At 36.8% G+C, this 15651-nt stretch overlaps 2 protein-coding genes across 2 annotated transcripts in view; one reads left to right on the plus strand and one right to left on the minus strand.

Moving 5' to 3' along the window:
- tox2 (TOX high mobility group box family member 2) overlaps positions 1 to 15246 on the minus strand; it is a 145978-nt gene extending 130732 nt beyond the window's left edge. Inside the window, exon 1 of the mRNA XM_088088705.1 lies at positions 15150 to 15246. The gene's annotated coding sequence lies outside the window, so the exon portion shown is untranslated. The remainder of the gene's footprint in view (positions 1 to 15149) is intronic.
- Positions 1 to 15651, plus strand: part of LOC121957005 (suppressor of tumorigenicity 7 protein-like) — a 93409-nt gene that overhangs the window by 34743 nt on the left and 43015 nt on the right. The gene's annotated exons all lie outside the window — the stretch shown is intronic.

Below are 15651 nucleotides of genomic sequence, written 5' to 3' on the forward strand. Positions count from 1 at the left end.
AATGTGACTGTCAGCTATTTACAATGATTAATCACCTCCAGTGACTGAATTCGTGACCTCAGAGGCTCCATCTGTATTCTCAGAGGTTTGAAGTGAAGCTCTGTACTATTGGTCAAAATAACAGACATCCTGTAAATACTCTAAATATTGATAATATCAAAATCCTATCACAAGTTAATTTTAGAATGGATGAATTGAGGATAGAAACTTCTGATAATGATAAACAAGACAAAACAAGAGTCTACGGCTGTGCTAGCTGCTCTGTGAGGTTTACTGAGGCTCTGTGCCGCTTTGAGGTAAATGCTTATCTCTATTAACAAATATATGATTATGAATGGATAATCCGGGATAACAGGTTATCCATTCATCATGATCAAATCATTTATGGTCATGAATTAGATGTCTCTGATTAAGTGAATGGCAGCATGAGAATCATTAGAACCCAGTTTAAAAACATCTTTGACTTTGTTGCATGCATGGTAAGATACTTAAAATAATTATTAATTAAAAGCACAGGAAGTGAACAAAGAGAGCTGTCTAGGGGGAAAAATGCACCACACTGTGTATTTCAGAGGTCCTACTGTACATTAATTCAGTATTTCTTAAGTGTCCTCCTCTACACGAGAGAATACACATTAGCCTACTCTCTCATCTGTAACAAATAAGCAGAGTTATGCAAGTGTTATTTTATGTCACTATAATAAGACCTTCAGTTCTCCACTAGTTATGGGAAGTGAAGCTGTCTAGGTGCAGTTTCATCAGACACAGCAGGACTTTCGTTGTTGGTCATTTTGCGTGAAATATTAATGGGTATTCTTTGTAAAACAGGTCAAAGCTTTCAGGTTCAGAAATTACTGTCAGAAGTTTTTAGAGGTCAGGTGACTTCTTTACTAATATCAGAGCAGGTTTTTTTCACATGGATGTTTTATAGATTTTCTTCTCCTTTTAATCCATATAGGAAGTCCTAAATGTTGATAACTTCCCTTCTGATTTAATTTAGCACTAATGTAAATGTTGTAACAGCATTGCCTCTGTTCACTGGTAGCAACTCCATATAAGGTCGTCCTGAGAAAAGCAAACAGCAAAGTAAATGGTAAACAGGAAATAGTTCAATAGGTCCATTAAGCGGAGAGATGACTCATTAATGACCTGAATTTACACAGAAAACACACTGGTTTCGCAGTATTGCAAAGAAGCAGCAAATTTGTGGAAAAAAGACAACCAGTGGAAACTGATTATGCTGAAAAGACTCACCTTTGCTTTGATTTGTGTCATTTGTGTTCTGTCGATCACTTTGTGGCAGAAAAATGCTTTGTAAATGTCTCTATAAATGACTTTGCCTTTGACTTTGGTCTCGTACAACGAATTTCACTTTATGTCAATTTAAGCTTAATCAGGCTGGTACTCAGGTGCTTAACTTTTCACTTTCACATTTCCGCTCGTCTCTAGCAGCCTAAATGTGTTGAATGAAAAACCATTCGGCTCAGTAAGTTTGGCTGTTTCTCGTAAACCATGCACGTCAAATGATTGCTATTATTTTGTTCAAAACTACCATGATCGCAAATAGAAAACAAGGAAATTAATTCATGGAAACAACAACAAACAATGGAAATGATGACATGACAGGGTTTGGGGGAAAACAATTCTGGGTTAACAAGGTGTATAATGACTCCAGATTCAACAACCAGGATTTTTAGACACAAGTGACTTCATATTGCCTAACACAGACACACTGACCAAATTCTTACAAAAGACCCCGTTCTTGTCTGGGAATTTTTTTTTTTTTTTTTTGTGCTCCATCTCAATGACCCCCAGTAAATTTTATTTGCTCTATTTGCTCCCCTATGGGATCATGTTTCTGTATGTTCTCTCAAAGAGCTCAACTGCCTATGGTGAGCAAAAATGTACTGTACATGAAAAACTAATTTAACAAGGGCTTTCACTGCTGCAAAGATGGTCTTTTCATAAAACTGGGCTGTCTATACAGTAGAAGGAAGCAAATACTTTTGATATTGGTGTTACATGACCAGAGAAAACCGATCAAAAGGACTGTGTCATTCGCTTTAACTCAAGAGGTAGAAAACCTACAACTACCAGAATGCACAGCACTGCAGTGGACCAATAAACGCTTCTGCAAGTCGATTACGTAATAGAGGTGCGCAGGAATGAGTCCAAAAACCTAGAAATCACTTTGCACTTTAGTAGCTCCGGTTTCCTCATCTCGAAGTCAATCAGTTTTTTGTTAACACAAGTTAAAGACAGATTCACATTTTGTTATACGACATAAAATGTGTCAGTTAATACCCCACTTGCGAATTTTGAAGCTTTAACATTTCTTAAAAGATGTGACTGCTAACAAGTGGCTAAATGAGACTACAAGATGTCATCATGCCAAACATGACTGTACAGCCTCGTACTTGGCAGTCTATGAACTGGAGGTATTATAGGTTGTTTCTAGCTCACAGTGCATGAATCCTCATACTGCGGTTAAAGTTTAACTTACTGCTATCGCTAACATCCAACTGTTGATTGGAAGCTTTAAGTCCACAGCAAAAACATTGACGCTTCTGGCTCGAGACGAGCTGGGTCCCTTAAAATAAAAGCACCATAAAAGCGCTGCTTTGATTTGTTTAGATATAACAGTACTTTATTTAACTTTATACTTAACTTTATTTAATGTTATAACAGTATTTTATTCAACTTTATTGTAACTGTTGTTCATTTAATAATTTGTGTTTTAGTAGCTTACAGTAGAGTAGATTTCATAATATCGAGATATATATTGTGTATCGTGATATAGCCTGAGAATATCCTGGTATTATTTTAAAGCCATATCGGCCAACAACTCCCCCAACCCCACCACTGAGGTCACCCAATGTCCTCTAATCATAGAAATGCCCAATGGCTCAGTTGGTAGAGCAGGCACCCCATGTCCAGAGGCTGTGTCCTCACCACAGTGGCTGCAGGTTTAAGTCCAGCCTCAGCCCCTTACTGCATGTCGTCCCCTGTCTCTCTCCCCCTTTTATGCTATGTCTGTCCTATCTGATAAAGGCAATAAGAGCCCCAAAAAATATCTTCAAAAAATGCCTGAAGTCATGGAACCATGGTGTAGTTCAGTTGTAGTCTAACGTTAGCTTTCTACTTCAGGCAATGGCGTCTAGATTTTTAAAAAATCATAAAACTGGTGTTCAATTGTGAACGTTATCTTGCTGAACCAAACATCATAAACTTTTGGTTGCGAGACCTCTTATTTTCTGCAACAATTCAAAATTCAATGGAAAAATCCCATAGGCATTTTGTTGAGGGAACCAGGGTGATGCTAATTGCTGTGTTGGCCTACAAATAAACATCATCCCTGCAGCACTGTATACAAGCCGGGCCATTGTTCCCAGGGAAGCAGTAGAATAGAAATGGGTAATATAGTAACCTAATATAGTAATCTTGTGATCAGCACTAGTTTTAACATTTGATCAGAGTTAGGTGTGAGTTTGAGAGAGAGCGAGAGGTGTGGTCTCTCTCTCAATCCACCTTTATACTCTCTGTGCCGTGATGGCAAGAATACGAAAAAAAGTACAATCTGTAGTTCAAACAACAGCCCTAAAGCAAGTGAAAAATTTGAGCTAAGAGATGAGTATGGAGATACAGCAGTAGGTATGATGGAGGGAAGTTTACTACAGTTCATTCACAAACACACTGCCCACGCTGTTATAACACAAATCTGGTTGAAAAATCATCAAAATATCCAGACAAGGAAACTGCAGACGTTTCAAATGACAATATGCACAACTCAGAAACATTTCCTGGCGTAGCATCAACTGAATTAAAAATGTGCAAATAAACTAAAATGTGTGACAGTTCCAGAATAACAACAATTACATGCCAAAGAATGCTTTGCAGAATTTGCACTTCTCTTTACCCAGTTGAGTTTTGTATCAAAGCTTGTGTGAATAAATTCTGAGCGAGGCCGTGGCAGGCTCACCACAAAGGGCTGTTCAATGGTGAACCTTTGCTAACCTTTTCTAGCCACTGACCTTCAATAATGAGACTATGTTGTCTCTTGTTCCTTTGGACAATCGGCCATTGAAACAACTGCCATTCATGGAGTCTGCTCCACCCTCTGCGTGACCCTTTTCCATACTAGTAATTAGCTGCTGTTGCATTTCTACCAGATACAAACCAACCACTTAAAACATTTGCAATTCATATACAGATGCATGACATTTTATTAAATTATATATTATTTGTGGTACCATTTGCATGTCAAGTATATGGACAATAGCTGGTTTCGGTGCATCGAGACAAAAATAATCCAAAGTTTGACCGATGTTAGGAGAAACAAGGTAAATATATTTTTGATTGAGGCAAAACAATTAGAAAAATGTTCATTTGCAGCCATGAGATGTGTTTCAGGAAAATATTATTTTAACTCATGTTTTCACATCCCCATCATCCCCTCATCCTCCCATTTCACTCCCAAATAAACCCTCCTCTTCATCATCCTCTCATTCCCCGACCTTCTACTTATGTTGCACATGAGAAATGAGAGGGGGATGGGAGGGAAGATGAATGAAACAGGGAGTGGGGAATGAAAGGGAGGAGGGAGGGGGGAGAGAGAGAAGAGAGCAAGATTGGGAAAAATGCCCTTTGACTGGATTTAAAAGTCTGTGGCATTTCATTTTCAGAGAGAGGGGAGCTTCATCTCCTTCAGATCCTTTAAGGGCCAACCTAATTGATTAATGTTTCCATCTCATTGAGAAGAGGAGGGGGACCATTTGAAGCTTAACTGGAGCCTTTCACATTCCCAAGTCTTAAAACAGAACCACCACAGAGAGAGATGATGACAGAATGAAAGACAGCGTGATGAAACAGAAGTCTGAAATTCCGGTGGATGAGTGAAATATGTTGAAGGTCGAAATCGTTTCAATAATATACTGAACATGGAGGAATGGAGACGTGTCTTGCCCACTACTTTAAGATATCCCTGTAATGAAATAATGTACGTGGTTTTTTAGCAATGAGGTATTCAGTTTTCAAAGAGGCTGTTTAGGTTTCTGCACCTGTCACGGGGAGCCCGCAGCAGGCACTTTATGTGATTGGGAAATCTAATGTAAGAAAATCCATTGCCTTTCTATTGAAAGTGAACTCTGAGGAAGAAAAAACATGCTAGTGACATTAAATCTGCCGCTGGAAGGGAAATTTATATATTTATATCTTGGTAATTTAGTGCTCTGAACAGGTGAAGCTTTTCCCGATTACAAAGTATTTTATTTTTCAATTCATGACACATGATACATAAGGTCTTACGCTAATTTCAAGCTTTGCATGCCCCAGACGTCAGGTCACAAGAACACAAAGCTGATCATGGCTGAATACAAGTAATGGGAATTAATGAGAGGAGAAACTCACAACATTATAGCTTTGTGCGCTCAGGTGCAAGCTAATCAGCCCGGCGTGATTAGGAATCCCAAAACCCACTTGCTGAAAACGCACTGTGATTACTTGCCCTTTGCATGTTTTTCGAGAGCAACATGGAAATATTTATATATTGAAGACTCTGTGGGCAATTTCCAATGGCACAACAAAACCAGTGGAGAGAAGCCAAAACAGAGGTGACCTTTACCCAACATGCTATACTAAATATGAAAGGTCAGCTCACATGGTGGGGGAGGGTGCCACTGAAGTCTAGCACATAGCAGACACAGACAAAATACTGTAATATCTATCAGGCAGATCCCCACGCCGCCTTCAGAGGTCATTTGAATGTGAAGAGTGTCGAGCAAGAGGGAAGAAAAGATACATGGTTCAATCTCTCCTCTGCATCCTTCTGATGCTCTTGAATTTCAGACGTGATGCTCTGCAGCATATTGGCCGTTTTTATAAACCTTATTAATCTTGCAGCTCTTAAAGCAGTTAACATCTGCTTCTCTTCCTGAGTCGAAAAATACTGTAATTTAATATAATTTTTGGTTATTTGTTCACGAAAAAATGGGGAATTCCTAAATAACAGCCATGCAAATGATTTGTATTCACTATAATTAAGGTTCTGTTGTATAATTCAAATGTCCTCCAAAACTGGAGACAACTATTTAGATGCCAATCACTCTGCCTGTTGCTTAAAGCATTCACCAAACAAAAACAAAAATAATTACCTCCCGTGCATTTAGTTGCTGTTGTCTCAGAATTAATTACTGTACAACAAGTCGGACAAGTAATTCGCAGCTTTGTTAATATTTGACTTTAATGTTAATACCATGTCTTTAAGTGAAAATTGCTTTGGTTATAGTGCCATATTCAGCATTTTTTACTGTGACATACCGAAGGGAGATATGTATTTGTGTCTTCGCAGACAAAAGATTAAGTTAAATATTCATTTTTTTAAATGAGATTACTATTAAATTAAGTTTGATATGAAAAAATGTCTATCTTTTAAAAACAAGTCTTTCATAACAAGAATCTGTTCCACATTAGTTAATTAAAACATTTACATGTTTGAAAAGAGAGAAAAGGTTTTGAGAAATTGCGTGTTTGTACAGACGCTGGCACTGTGTCAAAGTCTCGCCATAGGAATTACAAAGTCTTCATATACCTGCATCACATTTTGAAATATAATATGCCATTTGGCTTTCATCAGCAATTTTATGTCAATATTTTATTGACAAACCTATGATGTTGCCAGTTAATGACAATGTTGTACTGTGGTGTGAATATAATAAGTGACTTCCATCATCCACTTAACATCAAAATCCTACTGATCCTCCTTTTAATACACTAATGACATCAGTAAGAAATGTCTTTAGTGTTACTTATGTGCAATATTTAGAGAAGTATTTGAAGTGTTATTATGGCCTACCCATGATAACAAGTACCACAACATGGTACTACACATCTTTAGCTAAAACTAAGGCTTCAAAGGAGGCCAGCCACCTTTATGGGCTGCATCTTTCAGAAGACCTGAATGTCAGGTTAAACCTGCACCAAAATTGTTAACATCAAAGAGATTTTCAAGTTTGTACTTACATTATAGGTGTACGCTAGAACATTTACACGCCATAATGTTTAAAAAACACTTTGTTTCATTTATTGTCCTTGTACTGCCTTAATAGAACACCTGTAATCACCCTCTGTCCAATATGCTGGGTTTATAGCTTGTCTCTTTAAGTCCTGCTTCCAAAAAAGCACAGTCTGCTTTGATTGATCAGCTTTTTGTGTGTGTATATGTCTCATGCATCTTGGCATCTTTGCACCATCATTGCCACCCAGGAAATGACTGCAGTGGAGTTAACAATATCAGCAACCAAGATAATATATTTCCATGACATTAGCATCTATGTAGAAGTGTACTTGCAGTCAGGGAGTGTAAAGTGGCACTTTATCCTGTTAAAAAACGGGGCAAAATAACGTCGGCAATCAATTTTACATTCTGTATATTGCTGATAGCATGTAGCTACATGTGGCTTTGTAAGCTATGTAATGTAATGCAAGCACTTGCCATAATGTGCCTGAAGCAGATGGATATATAAAGAAATCTGTCACAGCTTGTAGCCAAAGTAGAAAAACATTAGAATCAGAGTATTTAGAACAGTCTGAAACCTGAGGTTTTTGCTCACGGGGATTATTTTTATGTATTGAACTTTTACCTTGTTGTTTTAAACTTTGGTAACATGTAATAATAATGTCCATCACTGTAATAGAAGGTAGAAGGTAGATTTATTAGTGACATTTTAAACAAAGTTCAAAAAATTATGATTAAAAGCCTATTACATATATGACAGAAAATGAGGAAAAGCACAATAGGTCCCTTTTAAAACTAATGTACAATATAAAATATAATTTATTGCTCAAAAGTTTCATGATTCTGATACTGTGATATTTTCATGAATTATATATTACACATTGTGATGTTGCGCAATCACATAATTCACACTGCATCAGAAATATTTAAATATAAAACTTGTATAATATAGGTAAACTATTTAATATAGTTATAAACATCGTGTCCAAGCTGCTTTTTAAGAACTACGATGTTCATGTCTTATTTACATTATCTACATCCTGCTGTGGTATTTTCATTGGTCCATTTTATGTGATGTAGCTAAACCAAGTACCTTGTAAATACACCACAGTCATATGACAGGGATCATCTGAACAAGCCATTAAACAACTGACTGGTCCACAGTGGATTATATGGGATACGGAGGGCTGCGAAGTTGTGTCTTCTAAATCTGAGAAAAATAAAGCTGTGTGTTTTTATTCATGTGAAACAGGACAGGCCTTGTTGCCTTTCTGTTATAACATATTTGTTATAGAAATGCCAGCTGCGGGGGATCCAGCTCCTGAGTTGGTACATACTTTAGCTTTATTATTGTTTCATAGTTTCCACCACAACAAATGGCAGCCTACAGGAAGCAAAGAGCTCAGTGACTTCCTGCCTTACAGTATCTCTTGCCCATACTTACAACTTTGTTGACTGTGGAATTTTACAATGATTTGGAGAAGAGAGTTGATGGATAGTTGTAAGAGAAGACCAACTTCATGGTGTTTATTATGATGGTTAACTAAATCTAAAAGTAAACTCCATCAGAATCACTCTCTATGCTGCACAATATAGATTTGATTTACCAATATTACTGAATACCAATGAACTGAAATATCTTTTGAAATTTAGCATGCACTGCTGTTCAAAAGGGCTTGCTAACTTGCTTTCATAAGCGGACCGGCCATCTGGAGAGCCTGGAGTTTTCCCGGTGGCTAGCCGACCTGTGGGGCAGGCAGCGAGCCAAACAAGGCTGATACAAAAAGATTTTGAAATGTCCCCGACTGTAGCCTGGTCTGACAGCTAGAGGGGCAGAGGAGTGAGGCTGAAATATGAGGAGGAAAAAATATGAGATATAAAGTGTATAAAAAAAAAGAAAAAGCAAAAAGATCCAATTAAATGCCACAAAATGATTTATTTATATGATGGCTGAGTACAAGAACTACCATTAGTCCAACAAGTGTTAGTTCTGCTAACACCCACTTCCTGTATGGCACATTAATGCTCATACTTGTTATTGTAGAATTCACCTCATATGAATACCCAGCATACTGGCGAATTTGACCACAAACATATATGATATAGAATATAATAATGCATAAAAAAATAGTTTTTCTGCTTCAGAAGTAAACACATATATTGCACAATTTATATATTTTTTTAAATTAAAAATTTAAACCTAAATAGACATGAGTGAAAATTAAATTAAAAATATTCTATTTGAAAGGACACTATCATTAATAATGCTGATGTTTTACTGTATGTTCATATTGTAAAGTGAAGTGTGAGTACAACAGTTGTTGTTATTAAAATATCATCTATTATCCGCACAATCCAAGGTTTTTTTTATTTTTTTTATTTTTTAAGAATTTAGAGGTAAAAAAAATACATAGTATTTAGAATTTTAAACTTATTTGATCTAATTCTACTATAATAAGAAAATCTGGTGGGTTTTAAAGGTCATATTAATAGAAGTTAGGGACATCTATCACCAGATATGGTATATAATATTCATAAATATATTTTCATCGGTGTATAATAACCTAAAAATAATAATTGTTGTGGTTTCCTTGTTACCTCAGAATGAGCTGTTTATATCAACATAAGGAGCGATTCCTCTTCCAAGAAGTCAGCTATGATATTTTTGCAGTAACCCAGTATGGACAAACTAAATCTCCGACATGCTTAGCACACATGTGAAGTGTCAGTTGTTGCAATATGCAAATTCATAGATGACACTAAATCTTACATACTAAACCTTTAAAGTTGTATTAATTGCTTTTTGGTCACTTGGGGGCAGAAAAACTCAACCAGAACATGAGAAACACTCATCTCTGACATATTATCACTTCATAAAGTTGTTGTGGCTAATGTGTTAGCATTCAGTTGCCTTTACTGAATTCTACAGCAATGATTTGTTTTTCATTACAAAAAACACAAAATTTTGGTATTTTACCAGCGATCTGACTAACTTTCAACCACCTTTGTGCAATGTCGAACAGGATGTGCAAAACAGGAAAACCTCACCTTTTTCCGACTAAGAACCATTTCCTATAATGGTTATCTTACTCATAGCTTGTAGTCATATCATTTAATTTGCATTATTATGTTGTTTGCAGAAACGTCCGACAAATGAACAGTTCTGTTCATGTCCATATACATATCTAGCGTTGATCATGAGTGAGCCCTTAGCCACACCTCCTCGTTCTTATATCTTTGAATCATTTTCTTTTCTAATTATGATGATCAACTTCCTGTAAGTGGTTTCCTTCCTGTAATTATCTAATTAAATTTTTACATATTGTAGGTGCTTCTCACCAACACCAAACTATCTAGAATCAGAGCAGGAATGGGCAGAGGGTGACGTTGCTGACTGATGTGCCTTTAGGTCCATAGTCGAGCTCTGACATCAGATGGAGTCATGGCAAAAAAAAAAATGTTTTCTATCTGTGAGGAAGTCCCTCTTTCAAGAATTAATTCAGTTTATAAATCACAATGGAGAGCAGAGAGGTAAACAGCCCCCTCCACCATACTCTTCGCTCTATGAATCTGAGTGAAAGCCTTTGGGGTTATGTAACGCCGGGGCAACATTCCAACAACTCATCCAGAAGCATACACAGTGACAGGTTTATCTTGACTGCATCATAGTTTACTTCTCGACAAGGTGGTGTTTTTTGGATTCAATTTTTTTTTTTTAACAAAATTTAATTTACAGTCATTTAATCTGTCCCTGTAGTTCTGTGAATGACAAACAAGCAGCCATCAAGCTCTAACTGTCATCAAAGCGCTTTTCATTCCTCGTGTGGTGAAACATTATTTATGAAGATCTGAAATAAAGAATATCTTCTTTCCTTTTCTCCCTGCGTCTCTCTTGTGACAGGCAGCATTTGCAACTAATACTGCACTGCATCACATTAATTGTGGTATTAAAAAAAGACATCTGTGGAGACACCATCCACTTTAGAGAAACTAATCTCATGCACCATAATCAAGGCTACTTTCTCACAGACTCTCCGCGAGCTATTTCCATCGAAACAAAAGATGTATCTTGGATTTTCAGATAAGTAAAAAGAAGAGAGGATCTACAGATTTATACCATCTTGTAAAGTTACATAAGCCACTCTGGGCTCATGACATACTTAAATAAGCAAAGGTTATGTAACAGCTCTATAACTGCACTTTACCATTGAGCGGCAAAGCAAATTAAGTAGGTGCACAGGAATTTACAAGTGAGGCAAAACATTGTACCAGATTCCTGCTTTTGTTCTCGGTGTGCATTAAGCTGTGTTTTCACATAAAAATGAAGGTACAGCTGTAAAGTATTTCCTCCACTGCTGGTGACTCACAGGAAGTTAAAGGGAAAAGTGAAAAATAAGTCAGTGCTGCACAAACACTGCACATGCACACACACAGTTTTTCTGTTAAGAAACTGTGTGTGTGAGAAAGCGGCACAGACAGACATAGATGCCTGTGTTGTGTACCCATCTATTAAAAGAGAAAGGGGTGTGGTTGTGAGAGCTGGAAGAAGTTATTTATCACTATTCTGTGTAACTGTGCTGTCTTATAAATTCAGAATAGCTGCTGTTATGAGTAAAGCCTTTCATGGAGTCATTAATATTTGACAGAAAACATGGCTTTTTTATCAGACGAACATTTTCACCATTTCTTTTCTCTTCTCTTGATGTGATCCTCGTGTCACAGTGCATTACAGGCTTTTGCTTTTATCTCGTGTTGGCTCTATTACTGAATCAGCCGCACACCTCCATGCATCCCATTCTCCTCCTCTGAGATCATGAATTAAAATTTCTACAAAGCATTTAGTCCTCCTCTTTGATCTTAAATTCCATGTGCCTCGGTCACCCACCTATTATCACAACATTTACCAGCACACCTCCATTATTTCAAACATCTGCACCATTATCATTAATTCACGTCTGTCGTTTTGTATATTACGGCACGTACTCGTATGGACATGGGAGTGATATTGAAAACAGATGCGATCAAGTGAATAAGTGGACGCCGTTTTCCTCATGTTGCTAGAAAATGTAAACAAACCTGCTCCGTGTACTGTGGTGTGTTACTGATAGATCACTGACTTGTATTTGAACAAACACAGTTATCAAGTGTGTTGAACTTTTTCTTTAAATAACATTTACAGACACTTTAAACATGTAGTTTTAGAGTTGAAACCATTTGTTGATGAACTAATCAGTCGATTAACAAAAATGTATTGTAATTGGCAATAAATTATACGACCAAATTAAATATTTTTGGTCAATAGTCAAGAGCATCCATCAGACACTTGATACTTAAAATTCGTTATAAGTCACATACATGATGTTTGATATAGTGTATCAGTTAGCGTTATGTGTGTTTATGAGTGTAGTCATAAAGCATTATGAATGCATTATAATTCACTATGAATGTCCTCATAATGCATTACAGATGTGGTCTTCATGGAAAGATTTACCAAGAAATAAAATAATAATAATAATGACAACAATAATAATCAGAATCATAATAATAATTATTGGAAATATATTTTCGATCAGTATTTTATTATTATTTAAAAAATACTTAAAAATCATTTTAAAACTATAAATTAAATATTACACTTCTTACATATTTCCACTTAAACTGGAGCATTATGGGGTACTTATTCTAGCCCAGTGTCCAGTGTTAGCATCATGTAATGTTTTACCAGAAATAACCTGAAATTCACATTATTTTGGTTTTGGACATTCGACATTAAAACGAAATCACTGTTTTAGCGTACTGAATAGCATGTTGATGCACAATTATATTATTGTGTTTATAGCTTTATTAGTGTAGTGATTTTAAGCACCTTTTCTGACAGTAGGCAAGTAGGCAACCCTCACCTGTGTTGAATTCCTCAGTATCACTGAAACTCACCTGCATCTCTTACTCTTCGAATAACAATTCAGCTCCTTTCACCACTTATACACTATCACTTCGACTGACATTTCAATTCCTTCCTACTCGGCGCTCACACTTCAACTTCATTTAGGAGCTTACACATTGCTGAAACTTATAATCCTTTTTTATTTTCAGCTGCTTAATCAGCTTGTTTCAGTATTTGTAAGACAACAGCTCCTTCAGCTACGACTGTTTCAGTATTTCAACTGGAAATATTTCAGCTATTTTAAATGTTAAGCGTGTGTGACTTTGTGGCATCTATAAGTAAGGTTGCAGAACTAAAACTTCTTCAGTGTGCCAATCATTAAGGAGAACTACAGTGGCCATCACAAAAACATTAAAAAAATGAATGAATCTGTCTGGAGCCAATGTTTGGTTTATCTGTTCTGGGGTACGGTAGAACAGCATAATGAACTCTGTGGGAGATTTGATGGCTATAACTCTTGTTTATCTTATTCTGATTTGCAATCGCTAACTTTAAATGTGTTGTCCAATTCTGTATTCACAGTGTCATAATTGTATCTTGTTACCTCTAACTCGTCAACTGCTGTCTTGTGCCTTAACTGGAAGCGTGTTCAGCCTGCTATACCTGTTGTGTATATACACACATAGTGAGGGCAAAGGATTCAGGTGTTTTTCCTCAGAAAGCTTAGTGGCCCTCAGTCATGGAGACAACAAATACCTCGACACACTCAGTTGTTGACGGACATGACTCATTACAGGACACAATGAATATACCATCATATTGATAATAAATGATGCACTAAATTTTAAATTAATGTCTAAAACTTAATTTGGAAAAAAAATAATGCTAACTTGATGTTTGCTAAGTGAACAAATATTCTGTATTTTAAACTAAACCCGACTGAGTGAATAGCATGAACACCTCCTGAAACCTTGTTCTATACAACCAGCTTGGTAAATAGAGTAACATCAAATATTTATTACAAATAGCTGTATTAATCATAAATATTCATTGGCACAGGACCTCCGAGAAAATGTATTGACAGAGCCGGCATAACATCCTCCAATTATTGGATGGAGCAGCCAGTGTACCAGAGAGAAGCCTGTCCTTACCACATCTTATTCATCTTATACATCTTACTATTGGTTCTGATCTAATATTCTCTGTATGCATCTCAGCACTGGTGCCCTTTCCACAAATCAGGTGTTTAGTTTATATCCCAGCGGTAAACAAAGTGGAAAAAAGTTCACAATGAAGCAATTTATTTGACTGTCGGCTTCTTCCATTTGCATCGTACATCCAGGAGTTTGTGCTAAAACATTTTTTCATGCATGTTTAAGAGTGTATTTATTTTGTTTGTCTTGCAATGGTGCACTGGGAAGCACAATATTTTGCCATCATTAGCATGTAGCAGAATAATAAAGCAGTTCCAAATGTGACAAATGGATTTTACGAGATAACTGATAGAAGATCAGAGGCTTTTTTTTTTAAAATGGTAAAATTACATATTTTTCTCACGGCTCAATGTGAAACGATACAACAAAAATGTAAGATTTGTTATCTGGCTATCACTTTTGTTTATCAGCTAATTAATCTTGTGCTGTTATATAGTAATGAATCATTTTTTTCTTCTGTGAGAAAAAATACACTCTCGGTGTCATGCAACACAAAACGAAAAAGTCCCATATCCAGTCAGCAACAGGCTCACTGGAACAGCCTTCAGTCTATTATTTCCATCCATAATGTGCACAGGTGCAGCTTAATTCAATTGGATGACGTTGCTGTGGTTATACACAAATACGGCTTCATGTTACCAGTAAAGCCGTTGTCATGGAGATGATGAGGCTTATATAAGCTCAAATGTATTTTTGTTCAAAACGAGTGCATTGTCTTCACTGTGCTCATTTCATTATGATTGGTTTATACCCACACATATAACTGCAATTGACTCAACTGTCTGTCTTTTTATTAGACAGGCAGACTATAAAGCTATACACTTTAACATGCTTTTTTTTTTTTTTGGATGGCTAGTAAGGCATGAAGAATCTGCTCTCAGGCAGAGACATTTTATGCCATCTGCAAAAGTTGATAACAAGCATTTTTGCATTTCCCCCTCAGTATCACTTCCATCAGTATCACTGTCACAAGCAGCGCTGCAGCCTTGATATTAGAAACTCAGTTGTCTGCTTTCACAAAAAACAATGAGATCCTTACCTCTCAGCCAAATATGCTCCGACGATGGAAAATGTTGGATGGGGGTTGTCATTCGCTTCACCTTTAACCTCCTGTCTGCCTCTAGATCCAGCACCCACCAGCTTTCAGCAGAGGATTAAACAGCTATTGACAGAGGAGTGACGTGATTGACAAGTTAAGGTTTCCTTCCTTGTCAGAGGGGGCCCTCTGTGTGTGTGTCTGTCTGTCTGGTCTTCCCAGAACTCACATTTCACATTCCAGCGCGACTTGAACGACTTCTGAATTTCTCTGCTGTGAAAAACGAAGGGAAATTTCTTGAACTTTTCACACAGTTTGTCTAAAATGACTCCTGTACATGGACAGGAAGGTAGGAGGCGGGTGGGGGGGATAAATTCTTGAATAAAGTAGCATTTGAGTGTTATGTTAAGTTTTCAGTTTGTGTGCCTTGAACAGCGTTTCTCACACTGTGTCCAGTGTTCATCAGTGCAGCAACACCTACAGCGTGCAGCAGACACTCCTCTCA

The sequence above is a fragment of the Plectropomus leopardus genome, chromosome 2 (assembly GCF_026936395.1).
Source record: "Plectropomus leopardus strain MGB_pleo_1.0 chromosome 2, ASM2693639v1, whole genome shotgun sequence".
NCBI classification, from domain to species: domain Eukaryota; kingdom Metazoa; phylum Chordata; class Actinopteri; order Perciformes; family Serranidae; genus Plectropomus; species Plectropomus leopardus.